The sequence below is a fragment of the Carcharodon carcharias genome, chromosome 31 (genome assembly GCF_017639515.1).
Source record: "Carcharodon carcharias isolate sCarCar2 chromosome 31, sCarCar2.pri, whole genome shotgun sequence".
Lineage (NCBI taxonomy): Eukaryota > Metazoa > Chordata > Chondrichthyes > Lamniformes > Lamnidae > Carcharodon > Carcharodon carcharias.
The window spans coordinates 6370886-6396762 of record NC_054497.1 but is presented as its reverse complement, the minus strand read 5'-3'; the positions used below and the strand labels follow the sequence as shown (position 1 = coordinate 6396762).

The 25877-nt window shown below is 43.3% G+C and overlaps 1 non-coding gene across 1 annotated transcript; it reads left to right on the top strand.

Moving 5' to 3' along the window:
* Nucleotides 1-2244: 2244 nt before the first annotated feature.
* On the top strand, nucleotides 2245-2409 carry LOC121271893. The gene has a single exon (XR_005941809.1). It is a non-coding gene; the product is annotated as a U1 spliceosomal RNA (small nuclear RNA).
* The last annotated feature ends 23468 nt before the right edge of the window (nucleotides 2410-25877 follow it).

The following is a 25877-nucleotide window of genomic DNA, read 5'->3' as shown; positions in this document are numbered from 1 at the left end:
TAACTCTGCTTCTCTCTCTACAGATGCTGCCAGAACCTGCTTAGTTTTTCCAGCCCTTCTTGTTTTTATTTCAGATCTCCAGCATCCGCAGTATTTTTTTTTATTACCAAAATGATTGACAGGTTGGGGGGGCGGTGATGACTACCCTCCGGGGCCTTAGATAAGCTGTGTGAACCCAGATAGTGAAGCTTTGGTGTTCCAATGGGTGGCTCTTTTCACACCAACATGACTACTGAGGGAAATTTTCGCCTTCACCATTTGGGCACTAATCTTGCAGAGCAGATATCCCCACGTTGTCACATTTGCCCAATTTCCATCCCATTGAAAACATTAGGATGAAGATTGGATGGCTTCTGCAGCGGGATCCTTTGAACTAATTATGTAAATTAGGTTGAAGCACAACAGCACTTGTGTCCTGGCCAATATTTGTTCCTCAACCAACATCACTAAAACAGACTATTAGTCATTATCACATTGCTGTTTGTGGGAGCTTGCTTTGCGCAAGTTGGTTACCGCGCTTCTTACATTACACTTTAAAAAAGGTACTTAATTGGCTCTAAAGCACTTTCGGACATTATGAAGCCATGAAAAGTGCCATATAAAGAATTAGCTTGGATTTAAATAGGGGAATTCCTGCTGGACCAACCTCACTAAATTTTTTGAGAAGATGGAGGGCGAGTGGACAGGGATAATGCAGTACATGTGTCTTGTCTGTATTTTCAAAAAAATATTCGATAAGGTGCCATGCAAATAGACTGATGAATGAGGTCAGAGCATGCAAAGTCAAGGAATAAGCAGCAAGGTGAATAGCCAGCTAGCTGTAGGACAGAAAGCAGAGAGTAGAAGTGCAGGGTGCCTATTGAGAGTGGCAGAAGGTGGAGAGTGGCATCTCACAAGGATCAGTGCTGGAACCACTGCTATTAACAATTTATGTTAACGATTTAGAGTTTGGAATCAGAAACGCGGGCCAGAATCTTTTGTTCTGGGTCTAGATTTGGTGATGGGTGCAGAATTGGGAGTAATTTCTGCTGGGACAACTGACCACGCACGATTTTGCGCTGTTCATCTACGAAGAGCTCATGGATTCTCGCGGCGGGGGACAGACAGGAAGTCGCCATCCCCGCCATTACCTCATAGAGTCGCAGGTCATATTTAAAGGGCACCTGGACGGCCTGCACTATCCCTTTCACCTTTACCCGGCCACTGCTCCACCCTTCCCCGCTAACGCTTCATTGGTCATCCTCCACGCCACCTGTCCTGCCCCCCGCACGGCCTCAAACGTGGGCTGGCGTTTACAGACACTCCCCAAAGAGGACAATGCAGCGTCAACTCATTGTTAATCATGGAAGGAGTCTGCCTTACCAAGTGCATGACACTCAAGTGCTGTCGTAAAAGTGAACATTCTAATTTATTGCTGGTGGGGAAGTTAACTTGGAGGAGGACCTTAATTTTGGTGAGCTAGCCTTTTAATGAGCATGCAGTCAGGCTTCCCGGCATTGTTCAATGGGAAGCTTGACCCACTTTTAACCTGCCTTTACAGTCCCGAGAAGACAATTGCTTAAGTTCACCCTGCCGTTGGGAACAGATTTTTGGCCTCCTGCCAAATTAAGTTCCTCCACCCAGCAAGTTTCCTGCTGCTGGCGGGACCAGAAGATTCCACATACAATTTCTGGATTTGTGGATGACACCAAGTTGAAGGTTATAGGGGAACAGGTAGGAAAGTGGAGTTGAGGTCAAGAACAGATCAACCACGATCTTGTGGAATGAGCAAGATCAAGAGGCCTGCTCCTGGTCCTATTTCTTATCTTATTGTGATGAGGGGGATGGCCAATGCTGGTGAGTGTTACAAAGGAGGGCTGATAGGCTTTCAAAATGTGTAATTGCCAAACAAATTTCAGCAGAGGTAAGGGGCAGATATTGCACTTTGGTAAGAAAGCTAGGGAGGTCATATATTAGAAAATAAGAATCGTAAACCTTTGCACCCTCTCCGGTGTCTCTACACTCTTTGCAACCAGAACTGCACACAGTACTCCAAGTCTGGCCTGATGAAGGCTTAATACAAGCTTATCATACCTTCTCTATTTTGCAGTTCTATCCCACTAGAAAGAAAGAAATGTTTGGCTTGCTTTTTTTATAGCCTTATTAACCTGGGTTGCTAGCCTTTTCTTATACTCCCAGATCCCTTTGCTCCTCTACACCATTTAAAAGATGTTACCAGAAATGTGAGGGTATACCTATCAGGAGATACTTACCTGGCAGGGGAGAGACCATGATCATGAAGGTGGTTCTCCCAGGACAAGGCTAGCCCATTGCACTTCAGGTGTGCTGACGCCTGCGATGTCCCCAAATGCGGGACACTCGACTGCAAAATTTGTGGTAGTGGGGGGACTGGGTTTGTGCTCTCCCCTGGTTTACAAATCAAACAACAGACTTTGTATATTTCATCTTTTCTTCTACTTTTTTCCGGCAACGTTTTCCAAAAGAAATATACCTATCAAGAAAGGATGAACAGACAGGAGCTGGGATTTTCCGGCCCTGTCGTGGGTGAGGCGGTGCCCCAGCCAGAAGTCCATTGACTTCTGGCGGGACCGGAAGATCCCAGTGGCAGGCCGGTGCAGAAAACCCCCGCCCAGGATCTCTTTTCTCTTGACAAGTGAAGGCTGAGGGGTGACCTAATTGAAGCCTTTAAAATAATGAAAGGCTTTGTGATAGAGCAGACACAGATAGAGTGTTTCTACTTGTGGTGAAGAGCATAATAGAGGCCATCGATATAACATAGTCCCCAAGAAATCAAAAAGGGACTTCAGAAGAAAGTTCTTTACCCAGAGAATGGTGAGAATATGGAATTTGTTGCCACAGGCGAATAGTGCAGATACATTTAAAGGAAAGTTAGATAAGCGTATGAGGGAGAAGGTTACACAGAAAGAGTTAAATGTGGAAAGCTGTGAGGAGGCTGAGAGTGGAGCATAATTGCAGGGATGGACTGGCTGGATTGAATGGCCTGTTTCTATGCTGCATATTCTATATAATTCCATGTAATAAACACAGATTAATTATTTCTCTTTAACTTCTGTTCTTTCACTGTCATTTTTTCTCTTAGTAGGCCATCAGCAGAGCTCACCGAGTATGCTTGTAGTGTATCTGTGGACAAGTAATTGTCACTTACTTGAAAGCTACTACTGTAAAAGAAATGTAAGCAAAACTTTTGCCTGTATGAATTTGAAGAAATCGCATTAAAAAGACAACATGCATGTTCAATATTTTCAGGTTGACGACAGTAATTTGCCATAAGAACTACTGTGCTGTGAACAGATATGTTAAAAATATAACGTGCAGAGCACTTTGTTGTGTCTCCTTCAAGCAGGATTTTCAACAGTATTGCAAAGTACAGTAACACCACTTTCAATTTCCCTCCTCCCACCCCACATAAACACCTATTAATGTTGGCTGCAGCAGTTCTACTAACTGGATTTCATAAAGTGAATGAAGACTTTTGGTTTCCATTCCCAACCACAACATAAGTATTGGTTTGGAAACTGTAGGCTTTGCTCTATAGTTCAACTCCGATGTATTGACTGTGACAGTAACGAAGTGTAGCCTGAGGCTCCGTTCACACATGAGTCATTCCGTGTAGCTTTTTTAATAGATCTAACCTGATGTACAGTAGATTTCACTTATCTGCGTATTCAGTAAATATGTTAAAAACAAGATCCTTTTTATGGATGTCTCATTCAAGTTTAAAACCCCTTCTTCATTAAGTCACTTTTTGAAAGTCAACCACAACAACATTAACAACTTGCATTTATATAGTGCCTTTAGGCCCTTATTTTTTTTATATTCATTCATGGGATGTGGGCATCGGTGGCTAGGCCAGCATTTATTGCCCTTCCCTAATTGTCCTTGAGAAGGTGGTGGTGAGCTGCCTTCTTGAACTGCTGCAGTCCATGTGTTATAGGTACACCCACGGTGATGTTAGAGAGGGAGTTCCAGGATTTTGACCCAGCGACAGTGACAAGTCAGGATGGTGAGTGGCTTGGAGGGGAACTTCCAGGTGGTAGTGTTCCCATGTATCTGCTGCCCTTGTCCTTCCAGATGATAGTGGTCGTGGATTTGGAAAGTGTTGTCTAAGGAGGCTTGGTGACTTCCTGCAGTGCATCTTGTAGATGGTACACGCTGCTGCTATTGTGCGTCAGTGGTGGATGGAGTGAATGTTTGTGGATAAGGTGCCAATCAAGTGGGCTGCTTTGTCAAGCTTCTTGAGTGTTGTTGGAGCTGCACTCATCCAGGCAAGTGGGGAGGGTTCCATCGCACTACTGACTTGGGCCTTGTAGATGGTGGGCAGGCTTTGTGGAATCAGGAGGGGAGTGACTTGTCCTTGACCTGCTCTTTTAGCCACAGTTGTTGTGGCGAAATGTCTGTCTGTTCTGTCTTCTGCAGAATCTTCTGCTCCTGCGGAAGGCCCAGATCTAGAGCAGAATCACCCCAGGTTTACACTAAATGCAGTTGCGCGCATGCATGTGGGGTTAAAATGACATTTTACCCACAGGCTGCAATGGCGTCTTTTCACGCTGTATTGTCCCAAACCTACCACATTAGTTATGCATTCCTGGGAAACACGCTGTTTCCATGGTGGGCAGGCTCTCATTTGCCTGCCACGCCATAACCTCGCCCCTTCATCATGCCGGGAGTCACATTTATAGTCCAGCGTGCACACATCTCAGTGCTTCCAGCCCACGAGTACTGCAGGGAAGATGTCCACGAAAGGCAGAAACACTGCAGCCCCCAGGTTTAGTGACACATCTCTGGAAAGCCTTTTGGACACTGCAGGCCTGCTGCGATGTCCCCTACCCCCCCCCCCCCCCCCCCCCCCCCCCCCCCCCAAACCCCCCGGCCGCAGGATGAGCAGCAACGTGACCAACTATGCTTGGAAGGCGGTGGCAATGGCGATCAGTGCTAATGCTGCACAGAAGAGGTTGGCCATCCAATGCAGATAGAGGATGAATGATCTCATCCATGCAGCTAGGGTATGGCAACCATCTCATCACTCTAAACTCACACACTCAAGCCTATCACACATTCACTGGCATTTCACTCACTGCTAGCTCAAGGGACATCACCACCCATTCTCACACACATCCATGTGGCCTCATCTCCTCTGGAGACTGCCTCCTCATCCCTCACCATCTTGAGGCCACTTGCACAGATCAACATGTGCCCACACACACACCCTGTGTTATCCTCCTTCCCCAATACAGTCCTTGTACTGCAGCCTCTTCCCTTGCTTGAGGCCATTTCTCCCCCTTTGCCAAGCAAGTCCTAGCCCTGCAGCCGTTTAAAAGCCACCCACACATGGCTGATCTGGTAGGTAGAGACCTGCCCGTGAGTCCCCTTCTAAAAGTGATGTGGTGCCGTCTGTAAAGCTTAGGGCTGATGACTGCGAGCGCTGACTGAAGCAAAGTAGGCAAACAAACCTTGAAGTCCTGACACCAGTGGGCACAGAAAATCCCGGCCCAGGTCTTGCACGTAATATTCTTGAAACACTTCTCTTTTTGTATGGCTGGGTATAGAGCAACAAATAAAAATTTTACATCAAGGTAGTCAAGCCAGGATATTATGTCAGGAGTGGCAGTGTGTATCACAATACCTCCTTCATATTTTGAATCGGGCTTTGAGTCATTATGTGTTCCATGGTCTGTTCTGGGTGACCACACTCGCATAGAGGAGAGTTTTTAATTTTCCATTTGTGCATCAGGTATCTGCATCTGCCATGGTTTGTACAGATGGGTTTAGGGATGTCCATGAGCTTCGTGGAAGGTCAAACCAGGGACCTTCTGTGTCGGACCTTTCACGAGGTGTTTGTTCGTGACTACTTATGAGGACCATTCATTTTTCTAAGCTTCTTCAGGGTTGAAATTGCATTGCCTGAGATTGTGTGCATGGGTCCAAATGGGCTTACATGAACAACTAATTAGGGAAGATTAGCTGAGGTGGAAATCTATTGCCTTCCTCGCAATTTTAATCTTTGTACAACCTCTCATAGGTAGGCTGCAACCTGGGCCAAATAGCCCCACCTATTCTTTACGATGGGGCGCCCATCAGTCCTGCATCTATTGGACACATGTACCCTCACGTACCCTGGTATTCAGAGCCATGAAAACCCAATGTTTGTACAGTATTAGCAATCTGAGCAATTGCTTTATCCTCTCTCTGATACTAGCTTGCATATTGCCTATTTCTCATATTTTCATAATTCTTTGTGGTCTGCCTTTCTTTTTCCTCCCCCTACCCCTTTTGCATCAAGTTGCCACCTCCTGCCTACCATTTTCTTCAAATAAGGGGAAATTTTTAGACAATGAGGCCTTAAAATTCTGGAAATCCTGCATTACTGGCAGAGCAGTGCCCCTGTGGAGCAACACAGAGCCTGGTACTAAATTATAGGCATGGGTTCATTTAAATATCTAGGGTGGGCAGCCCATACCCTGAAGGGTGCAAAGAGGCAGAAGATTGGAGACCTGGGAGGAGATCAAGTGGTAAGGTTTTTGGAGTGCAAATGCTTATATTTATATAAACCTTTCATGACTTTAGGACATCCCAAAGCACTTTACAGCCAGTCATGTACTTTTCAAAATGTAGTCAATGTTAGAATCTGGGCAGCCAATTTGTACACAGCAAGGATTCACAAACATTGATGAGTTAACAACCAGATAATCTGATTTAATGATGTTATTTACAGGATAAGTATTAACCAGGACTCTGGAGAGAACTCCCTTATCCTCCTGTGCTGTGGGACCTGTTATGTCTACCTGAGGAGCAGACATGGCCTCAGTTTAATGCCTTTATGCGTTTGAATTTTATCTTCCCTCTGAAGTGGTCCAACAAGCCACCGAGTTGTATCTAAATAGGTTAACTAGGGTTGGGCAATAAATGCCACCCTTACCAGTGATGCCCACATCCTGCAAATTAAAAATCAACCTGCATGGCATTGATTTTTGTTATCTGCTCCTTCCAGCACTCTCGGCCATTTAGGAGGCTCATAGCCCAACCTACACCTTCTTCCAGCAGAAGGTAATTGGAATTCTTCAAGGAAGCCCAGGATCCTTCCTTCCAACTCACTTGACATATGGGACATGATAGCAGGCGTGGTTAAAAGACCTGTAAAGCGCTTTGGGACATGTTGAGGTTGTGAAAGACACAATATAAATGCAAGTCTTTCTTTCTTTTAAAAGTTAACTATGTAATATTGTTTAATCAGCCTTAAAGCGTGCTGGTGTATTAGTCCTGAATATAGATTCACCACTCTCTGCTTCAATATACCTTTTAGAAATCACAAAGTCTTGCACTTGTGCACTGTGTTATTTACCCTTTTGAGAAAGAAAATGAAGGTTCCCTCACTAATACGATTACTTTGCAATGGCGGAGCATGAAATCCAACCAGAATCACTGTCACGGCTTTAAAGATTCTGTGCTCTTTTGTCACATTGTGGTTGAGCTCATTAAAATATCTGTGCCTCCCGGACTCAGCCTGCAGTTATATTGTTTTAATTTTTGATTTTTCTTGGCTGCGCACAGCCAAAAACCCTTTTGCAAGCTTGCTTGGGCGCGTGTCGCTGCCTCTGGCCTTGAGCAGGGTTTGAGATGTCTGTGCCAGCGAGGGAGAGATGCAGAGAAAATGGGGAGATTGTCAGATAGAATCTAGTGTGTGTTGTCTGAAATGAATCTGTATGTGTCAACCAGGCATAAATTATACAGTTACTTGTCTGAAAATGTACCTGGCCTACTAAAGGGGAATGTCCTGTGTTTTTGTTTTGTTCCTTCTTTCTACTTTCCTCTTTTTCATTCTTTCTCCTGCTTGCTCGCTTTCTTTATTTCTGTCTCTCCTCATTTCCTTCTCTTTTTTTTCCTGCCCCTTTTCATTTATTTTCTTCCTTCGCAATTTTTCATGCTGTATTCCTTCTTATTTGTATGTCACACCCCTGCATATACTCAGCCTCCCCCTCTTCCTTCTCTTCATTGTCTCATGTCTCCTTCACCCTATGTCTGTTCTCTCTTCCTCATTTTCTCATGTTTGTTTTATTCAACCTAAGTTACCAGATGCACGTTTCTCCCCTGCTTCCATTGCAGTATTTAAGATCCTTATTTTCCATAACTCTCCCTCCTATCCAACCTTTTGGTCATGTGTCCTTTCTATCGTCCATCTAAATCCATTTCTTATGTAGAAATGCATTATATAGGATTTGCAGTTCAGAAAGAGACCACATGCCTAACTGGTCCATATGAGCCTCCTTCCTTCCACTCTACTTCTTCCAATCCTATCAGCATATCATTCTGTTCCTTTCTCCCTCATGTGATTATCCAGCTTCCCCTTAAATGTATCAATGTTCATCACCTCATCTATACATGAAATAACAAGTTCCAATTTCTCACCACTATCCAAGTAAAAACATTTTTCTTGAATTCCTTATGCATTTATTAATGACTATCTGATACTTATGACCTTTAGTTTTGGACCCTCCTACAAGTAGAAGCATCTTCTCCACTTCTACTCTATCAAATCCTTCATAATTTTCTCTTTTCTGGAGAAAACAGACCCAGAATGTTTCTCAACCTGTTACCTTTGACTCCATCGTCCAGATTTTTGCTTTCATTTTTCTATTCTCCTTGTCTACCTTTGTTTTTTTTTAAGAAGAAAGATTTGCATTCATCTACCACCTTGCAAGAACCTTAGGACACCCCAAACTGCTTTCCAGCTAATGAAAAGCCTAGTCACTTTTGTAATGTAGGAAAAGCAGAAGTCAATTTAGGCACGGGGAGATCCCACAAACAGCAGTATGGTAATGATATGTTTGTAATGATGGTCGGGGGATAAATGCTGGCCAAGACACTGGGGGAAATTCCCTTACTCTTGCTCAACTAGTCTCAGGGGATCTTTTATACCCACTTGAGAGGGCAGGCAGGCCCTTGGTTTAACAGATTAAAGTCTAATTTTTACCCACAAAGGGCAGATACAGATACATCTTTTAAACATATCTTACCTCACTCCAGAGACTTCAGCACAAAATCTGGGGCGACACTCTGGTGCAGTACTGACAGGTTCCTATCTGCCCTCTCAGGTGGAAGTAAAAGATCCCAAGGCACTATTTCAAAGAAGTGCAGGGGAGTTCACTCTGCTATCCTGCTCAATATGTACCTCTGCCAACATTGGTGAAACAGGTTATCTGATTGTTATCACATTACTGTTTGTTTGTGGGAGCTTCCTGTGTGCAAATTGGCTGCTGCCTTTCCTAGAGATGTGACTACACTTCAAAAGTACTCCATTGGTTGTAAAGCACTTGGGGACATCCTGCGATTTGAAAAGATCCATATAAATATATAAATGCAAGTCTTTTTTATTGTCTTCATATTTTGCTTTACTTTATCCTGCTCTTAAAATCCGATCTGGTGCCTCCTTGTTTGATGGGCTTTCCACTATTTCTTGTGCTTCCTTCCTTCCAAGTCTGTTTCCTTGCTTTTTTCGCACCATTCTCCCTCCCCCCTCTCTATAGCCCAGAGAATGGTTTCAGGAACACTTGGTGCAGTTTTTTTTTTTCTCCCTCTCCCTCCACTCCTTGACGTACACACTTGGACAGCCTGACCCCTCCGATCATGCCACTGTTTTGTCGCAAACAGGCAACTTTTTTTTAAAAACACAAGGCGTTGACTCGAAGTGACAAGCCTGCCATGAATGTTCCAAATGATCTTTCCAGGCAACCTAGCGTACATGATACCTCCAGACTCCTGCAGCCCATTCTGGGGAATTAAGTTCAAAGTTGACGTTAATGTTACGAACAAATGTCACAAAGACTCATCGCCCCATTTTTGCATTTCCCAGAACTTATTTATTCATACGGAGTTCATATTTAGAAGCAGACTGACTTAACAGCATTATAGACACAGGACTGCCTACACAGGAGTTACCCGTCCAGCTTTAGGCTGAGTATGACAATATTTTAAATTGGTGTGTTTGTTTTTTTTCCCCAATGTTTTTATTTAAAGGAAGAAGCACAAATGGACACGGCGTTTGCCAGAAAAATGTAACCGCGGTGCGCAGCATCAAAAGAAAAACTGAGTCTTTATTATGTGTGGGTCTTAGTTGCACATTGTAACAAATGGTCTGAAAATGTTACCCTTGATTTTATAACTCTTGAGTGCGAAGTGGGAGTTTGCTCCACATCGTAAAGGTCTGTAACATCTTTGACTATACGTGTGATGGCTGGGTGACACCAAGAGGAGACACAATTTGCCTCGTAGTTAAACGCTTGCTGAAGTGTTTAGTATTTTTTTCACCCCTATTTGAAATTAAAGCGTTTGATATTTGTATTTTTTTGGCTCCAAACGCTGTTTAATTGTGGCCTTTTGGTTGGTCTCTGACATGCGAATATTTTACTGATGGCGGTGGGGGGAATAACCACAGTTAGGAAAAATGGTTTAAATTATTATTATGTTAAAATGATCACAGGCGATTGTTTTTTTTTGATCGGTTAATTGCTAGTTTTCCAATGAAAAGGTATGTGAGGTGATCCGCTGTCATCTCAAAGGTGCGTTGAGATCAACTTCGCTAGATGCAGGTAGTTCTGAAGACTCGCTTGAAGTTAAATCCCAAATGTTAATGATACGTTGTATAACGGCTGGATCTGGATTTTACAACCCAGGCAACGAACAATTTTTGTCGGAATTTTATGAACGGACCTTTTTAAAAATCACGTTGCAGATTTATTTATTGTTTTTGATAATTCCAAGTCAAAGTTTGTTCAGGGAGCGAATGGGAAAAATAGTTTGGAATGTTAAGGTTGGATTAAAATCATTTTGGGGGAATCAATGGAAAGGTTATTTTTGACTTATGGATGAAACAGGGCTTAAAAGTATTCTGCAAGTTAATGTCATTATTATTCTGAGGTCGATTCAGGGGAGAGAGTGGATGCTTTAATAATCGTTGCGCGATTGCCAGAAACAATTGTAAATAATTTGCTTTTTGATATGGCTCCTGGTCTCTGAAGCATCTCCAAGCTTCACATAAATGATTATATTCTAGAATATTTAATATGCAGTGCCCTTTAAAGGGTGTTATTTCTCTTTGAGGAGTAGCATGCGGAAATGTGGCAAGTGTGGTATGATGTTCAGTTAATATTTTTCTATTTGCATGTATATATATATATATACATTCACACACACATATATATGTAAAATGGAAAGGTGTTGTAACAGTTTTAATATAACCAACAATTTGATGTAGCATTATAATAGACAGTGACCATGTTGGTCAGACACAGCAAAACAGTCTGTCTCACTTTCCCTGCATAGCCCTGTGGTGCTGTATCCCTTACTGATAGGATCACACAATCTTACAATGCAGAGAGAGGCCATTCTGTCCATCATCCCTGTGCCGGCTGTTCGAAATGCTATCTAGTTTGTCTCACCCCCCCCCTTGCTCTTTCTGCATAGCCCTGCAAATTTTCCTTTTTCAGGTGTAGATCTAACTGCATATTGAAAATTGCTATTGAATCTGTTTCCACCACCCTTTCAGGCAGTGTGTTCCAGGTCATAACAACTCACGGTTGTTAAAAAAGCCTCCTCATCTGCTCCAAGTTCTTTTGCCATTTATTTTAAATCTGCGTCCTCTGCTGCTCACCCTCCTGCCAGTTTATCAAAACCCCTTGTAAGCGGCTTATTTGACTTATACCTGCATTGTGCTTTAATCTCACATATGCTAGAGCCTATTCCTCATCTTTTCCGTTTGTCAGTTTTAGTTCCAGCTCAGTTACCAACATTCTAGAAGAATAAGCTGATCGTGTTGGATTAAATAGCGTGAGGAGGCTCGTGTGGAGCATAAACACTCGTGTGCACCAGTTAGGTCCAATGGTCTATTTCTCTGCTGGAGACCCTGTAATTCTGTGTAATTCAGGTTTATTTTATTACATAGTCAGGAGGACTCGCCTAACTTATCTGCACTCTTGAATCCCCTCGCTAAACCTGTCTGCCTTTCTATCTGGCTTTCCTTGTTTAAAACACAACTTGAAACCTACCTCCTTTCTACCTCGCTACTGCACCTTTAGCTCTTTGACCAAGCTTTTGGTCATCTATCATAATATCGTCTTCCATAGTGTGGTGTTATATTTTGTATTACAAGCCCTTGTGAAGCATCTGGGGCATTTTATTACATTAAAGGTGCTATGTAAGTACATGTTGTTGTTGCATTATGTCTGCTGTTCTCATTCTGTCAGGACAGCTATGCAGTAGCAGTAGTATTTTAAAATTGAAACAGTATAGATAGTGTGCAACTGCCCCTAAGGTGGCATTGTATTTGGTAATCTCACTGTGATAGGTCAAAGGATGGCTGGTTATGGAAAGCAGAAAAAATATGGTGCACTGGTACACTAGGGGCATCTTTCTGAGATTGGGGGCAAGGCATGTTGTTGGGGTAGAGTAGAGGGAGCTATAACCTACATCTAATAGTCCTGTAGCTTGACGCTAGTGTGCTTGAGATGGACGTGGAATGAAAATGTAGTTTATTTTCCCTTCCCCAGCATTAACGTCTCTGACTTTGAAGAACACCAAGAAAACTGAAGCAGTGTTTTGGTGTGTCCTTACACAATTGGTAAGATAAGGGTTTGTTTCCGTTATACGCTTGAGTTTCTGATTTTAGTCTGAGGGGGTCTGAGCGGAGACCAGCTAAATGCTCAGAGGGAGTGAGGGAGAGAAAAAAACAAGAGTAACTGGGTGGTTACAGAGCAGCATTGTCATCAGCCTCAGAACAGAATGAATGCCTGCCTTCTTGGCCAAGCACCGGGTTAATAATGCAGACGAGGGTCCTCAACTGAAGGAAAACTATAACCTGGAATTGCTGCCAAGGCTCTCCAGTGGGAGGTTGATAGGACATCTGGAAAAATTGTGTGAATGGCTAAAAGTCTCTACTCTGTTTCTACGGGGCTTGTGGTAATCGATTCTAATATCTCCCTCTTGTGTTTGGTGTCAATTTGTGTCTGATTATGCGACTGGAAAGTGCCTTGAGATATTTTACTGCACTAAACATGCTTTATATACACGGTTTGTTGTATCCGTCAACCTCCTGTCGAAGCTACAACATGAAAACCTCTGGAAAATCAGGGCCATGCATTTTGAAAAGTGGAATAGGCCCCTCAGTCTAGCCTGACACTCCACTGCAGCTGTGAGGAGTGCTGCACTGTTGGAGGTACTGAATTTCAGATGAGACATTAAACTCTGAGGCCCCCTCAGATGCAGATAAAAGATCCTATGCCAGTAATTTGAAGACGAGCAGGGGAGTTCTCCCAGGGAACCTGGCCAATATTTACCCCCAACCAACATCACAAAACAGATTATCTGGTCATTAGTGCATTGTAGCTTGTGGGACTTTGTAGTTTGCATTTTTGGTTGCCTCCATTTCCTACATTACAATAGTGATGACACTTTGAAATGACTTCATTGACTGTAAAGCACTTCGGGGTGTCTTGTGGTTGTGAAAGGTACAGCATCAATGCAGCACCTATTTTCTCAATGGTGTATTGAGTTATTTATTACATAACAATGCTTCTGAATACATTTTATGTAATAACACACTACACATTGCATGTAGCGTTAATAGTTGGTTGGCAGAATAGTGCAAGACAGCAGTAAATTGGATCAGTTTAACACACAAAGGGAGATAAAATTACTGAGTTGCACAGTCATCCCTGTAGCACAAATTCCTAGGCAACCATTGATCAATATTACATGCATGTCTTTCCAATCTGTTTTACATTCATGTTTCCTTGTTTAAGTTCAGTATAGTTGTTTGACAGCACAGAACTTGAGTACTGGTGATAAAAGAGACATGCTGTTGAAGCTTTTCATCTTGGATTCATCAGGACAGATGCAAGAATGCCAAGGCTGGGATTTTCTGGCCGTGTCATGGGTGGGACCCGCCGCTGGTGAGGCGGTGCCCCAGCCAGAAGTCCGTTGACTTGCGGCGGGACCGGAAGATCCCAGTGTAGACGGGTGCAGAAAATCCTGCCCCAAATTTAAAGGGAGCAATAATTTATGCTGCATGAGAAAAGGGGTGCCGATTTGTTGGAAAATCAATTCTAATTGGCTGAGGCTTTGCCATGGAGAATGTACCAGGGAACTATTGTCCCTCACGCTTTTGTTTAATTCAAAAAAAGTACAATGCCTGGACATGTTCCTTTTGCATGCAGAGGACAGGCTCTGTGTATGAATGGATGAGGCTTCTAGAGGTGTGAGCCTAACTGATCATTTTAAGTTGGTTGTTAATGTAATTCTTAGCACACTTGGGATTGTTCAGGAAGTGCTGCCCAATCACGGAATCACATCTAACATTGGACATTATGCTCTTAGTTTTGCAAGCACAGGCTGGGTGAGTATTGCAAACGGCCGAAGGGACGTGCTGCTTGATATGATCTGCCAGTCATTGGGACGTATGGCCTACATACCTGGCATGGCAGCAGCATTGAAATTCCTAACCCTACTCATTTGTATGGTAGGCAGAACATTGTTTTGCCTTGATTGCAGCATCCTGTCGTGAAAAATACTACTCTTGTTGCCACTTCATAGTAGCAGCATGAAATGGCTAGCTTCACCTGTTGCTCAAATTTTTGAGGTACCTTACCATTGCAGGGTAATTTAAGCCTAAGACTGCCACTTTTGGATGTGTAAAGTGCCTAGTCTAACTCAAATTATGCTGGAAGGGTAAGGTATCTCAAATTTTGAGCAGCAGGTGAAGCTAGCTGTTTCAAGCAGCTGCTATGTGGTAGCAACACAGTCGTATTTTCCACTGACAGGATACTACCATTAAGATAAAAAGACGTTCTTCCTACCACACAAATGAGTAATGTGGTATATGAATTTCAGTGCCGGAATGATACTAGGTATTTAGGCCATATGACTCAACGACTGGCGGATTGTTTCATACAGCATAGCTTTTTGGCTGTTCAGTCTAGGCAGAGTGCTGATCATACTCAGTCAGTGCTTGCAAAACTCAGAACATAATGCCTTTCGCCAGATGTGATTCTGCAATTGGACAGCACTTGCTGAACAATCCTGCTTCTGTCCTGATGAGTGTAAGACAAAAAGCTTCTACAGCATGTCTCTTCTTTCAGCAATACTCAAGTTCAGTATGATTCGTTTTGGCATTAGAGTCAATATCTTAGGGAAAGAAATAGAGTATTTAAGGGGAAGCTGGATAAATACATGAGAGAGCAAGAAATGGAAGGACATGTGGATGGGGTAAGATGAACTAAGGTGGGAAGAGGCTCGTGTAACACATAGACAACAGCATTGGGCTGAATGACCTGTTTCTGTTCTGTAAAATTCCATGTAATGTTTAATTAATTGTTTTCATCTGTTTGTTATTTAGCATATTTTAATGGACTATTTTGTTTCTCTTCCTCTTCCCCTAAGGTGTTGACTCTATGCCAGAGTACAGTCCCAGATGTGCCTTTGGCTTTCCAGTACCCCACTCTGTGGGAAGCTTAACAACCAATGCCAATGGGCTACATGCTTGTGGGGGTGGGGGCGGGGGGAATGGTGTGGGTGACGGTGGCATCACAGCTGAGCCCAACCCTGCACTTACCCAATATCGACCTGTATGAGCTTTCCAACATTGGTCAAAATAATAATTCTTGCACTTGTAGAAAATCTGAAATCATCCAATTGTCTTAAAGTGTTTCACACATTGATTTTTCTTTTCTGAAATAGGCTGACTGCAGTTTTACATTTTGTTTTCTTTCCCTAAACCGACCCAATGTTTTCTTTCCTTCTGTAGTTTTCGCCTTTCCTGGCAGATTGCATGGTTGGTGGATAGTTGGAGTTGGGGGTAGGGTGATTGTTGTAGGTTTTTACACCCTGACACCATAGAGTAGGTTCGGCGGATCAGCTGGTCTCTTCCAGTCCACTATTTTTTTTGTGTGTCTAAGTCATGTTGGTAACAAAGCGCCTTAGCAAAGATACTGTATTGCCATGGTTGGGTTACTGGGCTAGTAATCCAAAGGTCTGGACTAATATTCCAGGGGATGTGCATCCGAACAGGCCCCTCTTGACAGCTTGGGAATTCCAACATGTGGAAAAGCTGGCATTTTACAACAGAAGTAGCCACAGAACTGTCTTAAAAAAAAACTGGTTCACCAACATTCTTTAGGGACGGGTATCTGCTGCCCTTCCCTGGACTCGTTGACCTGTGTGTGAGTCCAGTGTCACACCAAGGTGAACACTGCAGACTTTATTTTCTATTTCTTAGACGGAGTAAGTAAACCTTAAACAGTTCAGCACTCTCTCAGTATTGCGCTGCAATGCCAGCCTGGGCTATTTGCTTAAGTTTTGGAGAGGAACTTGAACCAGATTGGGGAAAACTCTTTAACACCCCTCTGAAGTTGCATCAGCTTGCTTAGGAATGGACAATAAGTTCAGGCTTTGCCAGCGATGTCCACATCCAGGAATGAATTAAAGGATGATAATGTATGTATTAAATAAATGCAGAAGTGCCATACCCGAGTAATGCAAAATGCATTATAAGCAGTGTCTGTCTGAGTCAGAAGGTTATAGGTTCAAGACCAACGCCGGCATAACCCAGACTGAGGGAATCCTCCATTGTTGGACGTACCTTCTTTCTGCTGAAATATTTAACCAAGACCCGGTTAGCTAGATGTAAAAGACCCGACAGCATGATTCAAAGGGTAATTCTTCAAGTGTCCTGGATAACATTCATCTCTTAACCAACAGCCCCAAAAAACAAATCATCTGATCATTTGTCAAATTATTGATGGTATTACTGAAAGGAGAGATATGTTGAAGCTTTTGTCTTGCACTCATTAGGACACTTTGCAAGAATACCATGGCAACGCCTCTACCAATCAGAGTCCACTTGCCAACCAATCAGCACTTTCTTCCCATACATAATAAATTGTTGTTTTCCCCTTATATTGGTACCCTTGCGAAATGTCCTGATGAGTGCAAGACAAAAAGCTTCGACATGTCTCTTTTTTCAGCAATACTCAAGTTCTGGACTACCAAACGACGATTATTGTTTTGTGGCACTTTGCGGACATTGGGTGCTGTCTTTACCTACAAAAATTCTCTTTATTATTAATGCAACATATAGTGAACTGTTGCACACAGTATATTATTTTTTACTCTACAAAAAGAGATACACGTAGAGCCCGTGTTGTCTGTCTGTCATGCTCAAGATTTCTCGTTTCATCACAGATCTTAAAAAAAAATTGGAACAAGTGCACACAACGCAGGGTCTTCAGCCTGGTCCCAGCTGTGAGGAAAGGGAAGGAGGCACAATTGCCTTGGAAAGGTCAGAGAACAAGCAGAGCCCAGGTGAAGCAGACAGCAAGTGCAGCATTAGGCAGTCATGTAGCAAGGATTTTCTAACAATTAAACTCTGATTAACAGGCTGTTTCCTTTATTAGATATTCATTCTTGGGACATAAGCATTGTGAGCAACCCCAGCATTTATTGCTTATCCCTAGTTGTCCTTGAGAGGATGGTGATAGTGGGCCTTCTTCTTGAACTCTTGCAGTCTGATGGTGAAAGTGCTCCCCACAGTGCTGTTACATAGAGAGCTACTGGTTTTTTTGACTCAGTGACAATGAAGAGATGGTGGTAAATGTCCCAAGTCAGGATGGCGTGTGATTTGGAGGTGAGCTTGGGTGCTGGATGATGTTCCTATGAACCTGCTGGTAGGGATTGTGTGTTTGGGAGTATATTTGTATATTAGCATTCAAATAGTACGATCTTTAAAATTTGCTGAACACTGCAGTCTTTGTTTTGTATCATTGGAAGGTAAAGACCTTCAGCACTTCTCATGCAGTACTTTCCTTGAATATCAGCCTAGATTACTTGCCTAAGCCTTGGAGTAGAGCTCAGAACCTCAACCATCTGTCACGGAAAAGATGTATAAGATACCCATTAAATGGTGTTATTAGACAATATACTAAGGAGCTTTATAATCCAGCAATATGTATGTTACGCTATAACGTATAGATGACTCTTGCCAAGACCAAATAACAAGATTATATTTGTGGAACATGCACCAACATACAGGTCCTCGTAGTATATACCCCCTGCTCTATTGCTTGATACAGCAGCAAAGGGGCAGAGCAGGAAGTTTTTTCTTCTTTCATGGGATGTGGGTGTCACTGGTTAGGTCAGCATTTGTTGCCCATCCTGATGGCCCTTGAGCTGAGGGCAATTAAGACATTGCTGTGGGTCTGGATTCAGACCAGGTAAGGATGGCAAAGGGCCCAAGTAAACCAGATGAGTTTTTGCAACATTGGATGATAGTTGTCATGGTCACCATTACTAAGGCTAGCTTTTAATTCCATATTTTGTTAATTGAATTTAAATTCCACCAGCTGCCTGAGCCCCTGGACCATAAGCCTGGTCCTCTGGATCAATTACTAGTCCAGTGGCATTATCACAATACCATCATCTCCCCCAAAAGTCATGAGTGGGCCAAAGTTTAAGGTCCATTGGAGAGTGGGAGACACCCATGGCGATTGGGGCAAGTGGCTGTTTAGGAAGTGAACATCGTCAGGTTAGGGACTGACAGGTAAAGCTGGCAACAAGTGGAGCATGGACAAGCCCAGGTGAGAAGCTATGGATGTGTTGTGTGTTTCTATGATCTTACTGACAAAAATGGCTGATATAGATATGAAAGTAAAGAGATCAACAGCAACTTGCATTTTTATTGTGACTTTGATAAAGTGAAATGGCCCAAGGCACTCCAAAGAAGCATGAATCAGACAAAAATTTGACACTGACCCACATCAACATATATTAAGTCGGATGCCTTGGTCAAAAAGATAGGTTTTAAGGAGTGTCTTAAGGGAAGAGGAAGGGGAATAGAGGTTCAGGGAGGAAATTCGAGAGCTTAGAGCCTTGCTAGCTGAAGGCATGATGTCCAATGGTTAAGTGGTAGAAATTGAGATGCACAAAAGACCAGAATGGGAAGAGCATAGAGGTCCCGAAAGGCTGTAGATCTGGAGAAAGTTACAGCGATAGGATGGGGCGAGACCATGCAGTAATTTGAACAGAGGGATGAGAATTAGCAGCACCAGGAGGACTGCAGCGGTTCAAGAAGGCGGTTCCCCACCACCTTCTCAAGGGCAATAGGGATGAGCAATAAGTACTGGCCTTCCAGCACCACTGACATTCCAATAAAGAATAGAAAGAAATTAAATTTGAAGCGTGGCCGGACCAGAAGCCAAGTTGAGCAGGCACAGGTATGATGGATTAACGTCGCTTGCTGAGAATTCATGGAGGGTGGAGATGTCAGACGGGGTTTAGGATTTTGAGATAGGTGGGGCCAGAGGTGGTGTTACAGAGGTGGAATAAAATGGTAATAGATGTGAGGAGGAAAGTCCAGCTTGTGGCTGGACAGTTTAATAAAGTTCTAATCTTCTTATCCTGAAATGTCAAATAGAGATGTTGACAGAATCAGGACCAGAGATGCTGACTCTGTCCCTCTGGTATTGCTCAGGGGAACATTTAAGTAGTAAAGCTGGAATTTCACGAATAGCTCCCTGATTTCTCCTGAGGTAACTTTTTAAAATCCATTTACGGGATGTGGGCATCGTTGACTAGGCCAGCATTTATTGCCCATCCCTAATTGCCCTTGAGAAGGTGGTGCTGAGCTGCTTCCTTGAACTGCTGCAGTCCATGTGGTGTAGGTACACCCACGGTGCTGTTAGGGAGAGAGTTCCAGGATTTTGATCCAGCGACAGTGAAGGAACGGTGATATATTTCCAAGTCAGGATGATGAGTGGCTTGGAGGGGAACTTCCAGATGGTGGTGTTCCCATGTGTCTGCTGCCCTTATCCTTCCGGGTGGAAGAGGTCATAGATTTGGTAGGTGCTGCCTAAGGAGCCTTGGTGAGTTCCTGCAGTGCATCTTGTAGATGGTACACACTGCTGCCACTGTGTGTTGGTGGTGGAAGGAGTGAATGTTGGAGGTGGTGAATGGGGTGCCAATCAAGCGGTTGCTTTGTCCTAGATAATGCTGTTTCTTGAGTGTTGTTGGAGCTGCACTCAACCAGACAAGTGGAGAGTATTCCATCATACTCCTGACTTGTACCTTGTAGATGATGGGAAGGCTTTGGGGAGGCAGGAGGTGAGTTACTCACCACAAGATTCCAAGCCTCTGACATGTTCTTGTAGCCACATTATTTATATGGCTAGTCCAGTTCAGTTTCAGGTCAATGGTAATCCCCAGGGTATTGATAGTGGAGGATTCAGCGATGGTAATGCCATTGAATGTCAAGGGATGATGCTTAGATTTTCCCTTGTTGGAGATGGTCATTGCCTGGCACTTGTGTGGCGTGAATGTTTCTTGCCACTTATCAGCCCAGGCCTGGATATTGTCCAGATCTTGCTGCATTTGGACATGCATGGCTTCAGTAGCTGAGGAGTCACGAATGGTGCTGAACAATGTGCAATCATCAGCGAACATCCCCACTTCTGACCTTGTGATGGAAGGTCATTGATGAAGCAGCTGAAGCTGCTTGGGCCTAGGACTGTGTAGACATGAGAGGAGAAATCAATAGAGGAGAAGAAGGAGTAATTTTGTGAGGTTCCACTCAGTAATGGAAGAAAGCCAATAATTTTTGGCTCTCTCTTCACCACTCCACTCACTGCTAATGGGCTGGTGCACTTAGGGTGGAGTTTCACAAAGTGACCCCCAAACTATTTTCATTGGGATCGCTACGACTGGAACCAGGAAGGAGCAATGCCACAGAGAGTAAGTTCAGACAAGAGGCGCTGATGCAAGATGGGGTGGTGACAGTATCTAAAGCAACCAATAATTTTATGAGAAGACGCTCTTATGGTGGAGCATGTTCGAGGGGCTGAATGGCCTACTCCTCCTCCTAATTCATATGTTCATATTCGGCTGAGTTAGATAGATTCTCGAATGACAATGGAGTCAAAGGTCATAGGGGGTAGACAGGAAAGTACAGTTGAGGCTACAACCCATGATCGGTCAAGATCTTATCAAATGGCAGAGCAGGCTCGAGGGGCCAAATGGCCTACTCCTGCTCCTAATGCACATGAATGTTTGCATGGCCATAATTTTACAGGACATTGCTTGTGACTTTGGCCTCAGTGACTTTGGATGGACTGGAAGAAGAATCCTCAGGTTCAAAACCAGGAGAGGTGGGAGTAGAGTTGCAGAGCAACAACGTGGAGTAGAACCTAAGAAAAGCAGGGCAGTTTGGAAAAGGGGCTGGTAATTGGTGAGAATTAAAGACTTGGGGGTGACATTTTGTGAAGAAGTGGGTTGGCCACAATTTCAAGTAGATAGGGACCATGTCACAGTGTTATACCGTATGAAGACGAAACTAAAAGGCACACAATTATTGTTTCGCATTTCATCATTTTAACTAATGGGCCTGATCACTATCAATGCTCTGTGTTAAAAAATGTTCATTTGAGAGTTGATTCAGGACAGAATCAGACTTGGCAATGATGCTTCCAATGGTGCAATATCCTGCTGTTACTTGCTGTCAACTTATGCACATAAAGAATGCGGCAAAGGCAAGGTACTATGAAAGGTTTAGTGTATAAAAGGCTGATTTTAATACCCAGCCTATTGCCTGTGAAAGAAATTTTCATGCAAATACAGAAATTTACAGCACAGAAGCAGGTTCATTGGCACTATACGTCTATGCTAGTATTTTTGCCCCACACAAGCCTCCTGCCATTAGCATAATCTTCTATCGCTTTCTCCCTTATGCATTTGTTTAGCTTCTCCTTAAATGCTTCTATGCCTTGAGTCTGAGCTTTCTAGCGGGTATGGTTTAGTGCGACACTGATAATATCTTTCCCCACTGACTAGTGTCAACTGGAAAAAGAAAGTGAAAAAGAAACACAAGCGTAAGGTAGGGGGAATCTCCTTAGAAACAGTAACTACCAAATCCATAATGTCTGCAGCTTCTTAGGTGACCTCTGCATGAAATCACCAGTATTTACTTAAGGACAATTAGAACTTGTAGGCTTAAGGAGTTCATGCATCTGCGCTTTGGCCGAAGTGTAACTTTAGTGGAGATGGGATCGTAGGCTTGTATGTACGCAAGTGGAATCTCTATCCCTGTATGTGTTCTTGCTGATTAGGCATTACTAAAGCTAGATTTGCTTCTATGTTTTAATTCTTGCATCTGTCATACTTTAAAGTGTTGCAGTTTATTACAGATACAAAATCAATTTGGAAAGGGAAAGCAGTAATTTCATGCCGGATCCTTCTAGGTATCAGACTTGGCTCAGTGTGGTAGGCCTCTCAATCCTGAGTTAAAAGTTTATGTCTTCAGACTTCGCTGTGAAGGTTTTCCATCCACGGTGGTTGACAGGGCCCTCAACTGTGTCCAGCCCATCTCCTGCGCATCCGCCCTCATGCCTTCCCCTCCCTCCCAGAAACATGTTAGGGTCCCCCTTGTCCTCACTTATCACCCCACCAGCCTCCGCATTCAAAGGATCATCCTCCGCCATTTCCGCCAACTCCAGCATGATGCCACCATCAAACACATCTTCCCTTCACCCCCTCCGGCGGCATTCTGTGGAGATCGTTTCCTCCGTGACACCCTGGTCCACTCCTCCATCACCCCCTACTCCTCAACTCCCTCCCACGGCACCTTCCCATGCAACTGCAGAAGGTGCAACACCTGCCCCTTTACTTCCCCTCTCCTCACCGTCCAAGGGCCCAAACACTCCTTTCAAGTGAAGCAGCATTTCACTTGCACTTCCCTCAATTTAGTCTACTGCATTCGTTGCTCCCAATGCGGTTTCCTCTACATTGGAGAGACCAAACGCAGACTGGGTGACCGCTTTGCAGAACACCTTCGGTCTGTCCGCAAACATTACCCAGACCTCCCTGTCGCTGGCCATTTCAACACTCCACCCTGCTCTCATGCCCACATGTCTGTTCTTGGTTTGCTGCATTGTTCCAGTGAAGCTCAACGCAAACTGGAGGAACAGCACCACATCTTCCGACCAGGCACTTTACAGCCTTCCGGACTTAATATTGAGATCACAATTTTAGATCATGAACTCTCTCCTCCATTCCCACCCCCTTTCCGATCACCCCCCTTTTTTCCAATAATTTATATAGATTTTTCTTTTCCCATCTATTTCCATTATTTTTAAATGTATTTCCATCCATTGTTTTATCTCTACCTTTTAGCCTTTTTTTATTCCTTCACCCCACTCCACCCCCACTAGGGCTATCTGTACCTTACTTGTCCTGCTTTCTACCCTTAATTAGCACATTCCTTAGATAATATCACCACCTTAAACACCTCTTTGTCCTTTTGTCTGTGACATCTTTTGTCTATCTCCACCTATCACTGGCCCTCTATCCAGCTCTACTTGTCCCACCCCCCCCCCGCCTTAAACCAGCTTATATTTCACCTCTCTTCTATTTTTAATTAGTTCTGTTGAAGGATCATTTGGGCTCGAAATGTTAACTGTGCTCCTCTCCGCAGAGCCTGCCAGACCTGCTGAGTTTTTCCGGGTATTTTTGTTTTTGTTTTGGATTTCCAGCACCCGCAGTTTTTTGCTTTTATTTTCTCTGTGAAGACTTGTGTATGCAGTAGAGGCTGGCATTTCAGTGCAGGGGTACCTTCTCTCAAATGCGACATTAAACAAGGGCCCCAGTCCTGTGAAACTACGTTTGTTGTCGTTGGAGGGAGAGATTGAGGATAGGATGATATAATTTCAGCAAAAAAAGAAAAAAAAAATCATTTATGTAATATCTTTCATGACCACCAGATGTCTCAAAGTGCTTCACAGCCAGTTAAGTACTTTTGAAGTATAGTCGCTATTGTAATGTAGGAAACACAGCAGCCAATTTGCACGCAGCAAACTCCCACAAGCAGCAATGTGATAATGATTTGATAATCTGTTTTTGTGATGTTGCTTGAGTGATAAATATTGGCCAGGGTACCGGGGAGAACTGTCTTGCTCTTCTTTGAAATAGTACCATGGGATCTTTTACATCCAGGAGAGCAGGCATCCAAAAGACTTCACTGGAGTGTCAGCCTTAATTTTTGTGCTTAAGTTCTCGAGTGAGAATTGAGCCCAGAACGTTGTGAATTTAAAGGCAAGCATGTTACTAACCAAGCCAGAAGAGGCTATTTGGCTTACTGCTCCTCTGCCGGCTCTCTCACAGAGCTACCAGTTAGTTTCCTTTCCCTGCACTTTCCCTATTCCCTCTCAACTCCTTTCATTTTCAAATATTTATCACTTGCCTTTTCAAATCTATTCTTGAGTCTGCTTTAACCAAGGTTTCTGGGCAGGGAAGTCCATGCCGTTACAGACCCCTATGTAAATAAATCCTAACTTCTCTCTTCGTTGTTTTCCTGATGATCTAAATTTTATACCCCCTAGTTATTAACTCACTGACCAATGTAAGTAGTTTTTCCTGATTTACCTCATTAAAACATAATAACTTTAGACACTTCATGAAATTCCTCTTAGGCTCCTCAGCTCTACTGAAAGGAGACCCATTTTTCTAGCTAGTACTTGTAACTAAATATTCTCATTTTAGGATTATTTTCAAGAATCTCTCCTGCACCCCATTGATAGCCTTAATCTCCTTCTAAAGTAAGGTACCCAAAAGTGGATACAATATTCTATACTTCGGCCTGACCAATGGAGAAATAAACAATCTAGCATTTATATAGGGACTTTCTCAACCTCAAGACATCCCAAAGTTTTTTATGGCCAATAAAGCACTATTGAGGAATGATCATGGTTGTAATGTAGGAAATGTGGCAGCCAATTGGTGCACAGGAAGCTCCTACAAACAGCAATGTTATATTCACCAGAGCATCTGTTTTTTCCAGTGTTGCTTAAGGGATGAATATTGGCTGGGACACTGGGGAGAACTCCCCTGTTCTTCGAAGTAACGCCATGGAATTTTTTACGTCCGTCTGAGAGAGAAGATGGGGCTTCCAAACAACAACCCTGCCCAATCTTTGGTCATTCAAGTATGAGCCTGGACTGAGTGTGTCAACAGGCTTTTAACACTAGAGGGTACTGTATCCAATTCTGCTCCGTTTTCATTCCTCATCCATACATGCCCACTTTTACCAGCATGGGTCACCGGATAGTTGCAAGGACTGGGAATCTTAACTGATTTATTTCTTCAAAGCCTGATGCCAACTGTGTTGCTTCAGCTGTTGGATAGCTCAATTGATCTTAGTGACGCAGAGTGTGTAAGCAGGCTGTAGTTCCGTGTGCATTCGTCAAGAATGAGTTCAAAAAATGGAGTTCAAGAAAAGATTAAATAAGAAAAAAAACTGTTATTTTTATACTATTTTGCATTTATATCAGTGTCTTTCACAACCTCAGGACCTTCCAAAAGGTTTTGCAACCAATTAACTACTATTGAAGTGTAGTCACTGTTGTAATGTAGGAAATGTGGCAGCTATTTATTATCATCTTAATGGTGAGAGATTGCAGAGCTCTGAGATGCAGAGGGATCTGGGTGTCCTAATGCATGAATCGCACAAGGTTAGTATACAGCTACAGCTGGTAATTAGGAATGCTAAGAGAATGTTATCGTTTATTGCGAGGGGAATTGAATACAAAAGTAGAGAGGTTATGCTTCAGTTACACAGGACATTGGTGAGACCACATCTGGAGTACTGTTTACAGTATTGGTCACCTTATTTAAGGAAGGATGTAAATGCATTGGAAGCAGTTCAGAGAAGGTTTACTAAACTAACATCTAGATTGCGTGGGTTGTCTTATGAGGAAAGGCTGGACAGGTTAGGCTTGTATCCACTGGAGTTTAGAAAAGTAAGAGGCGATTTGATTGAAACATATGAGATCCTG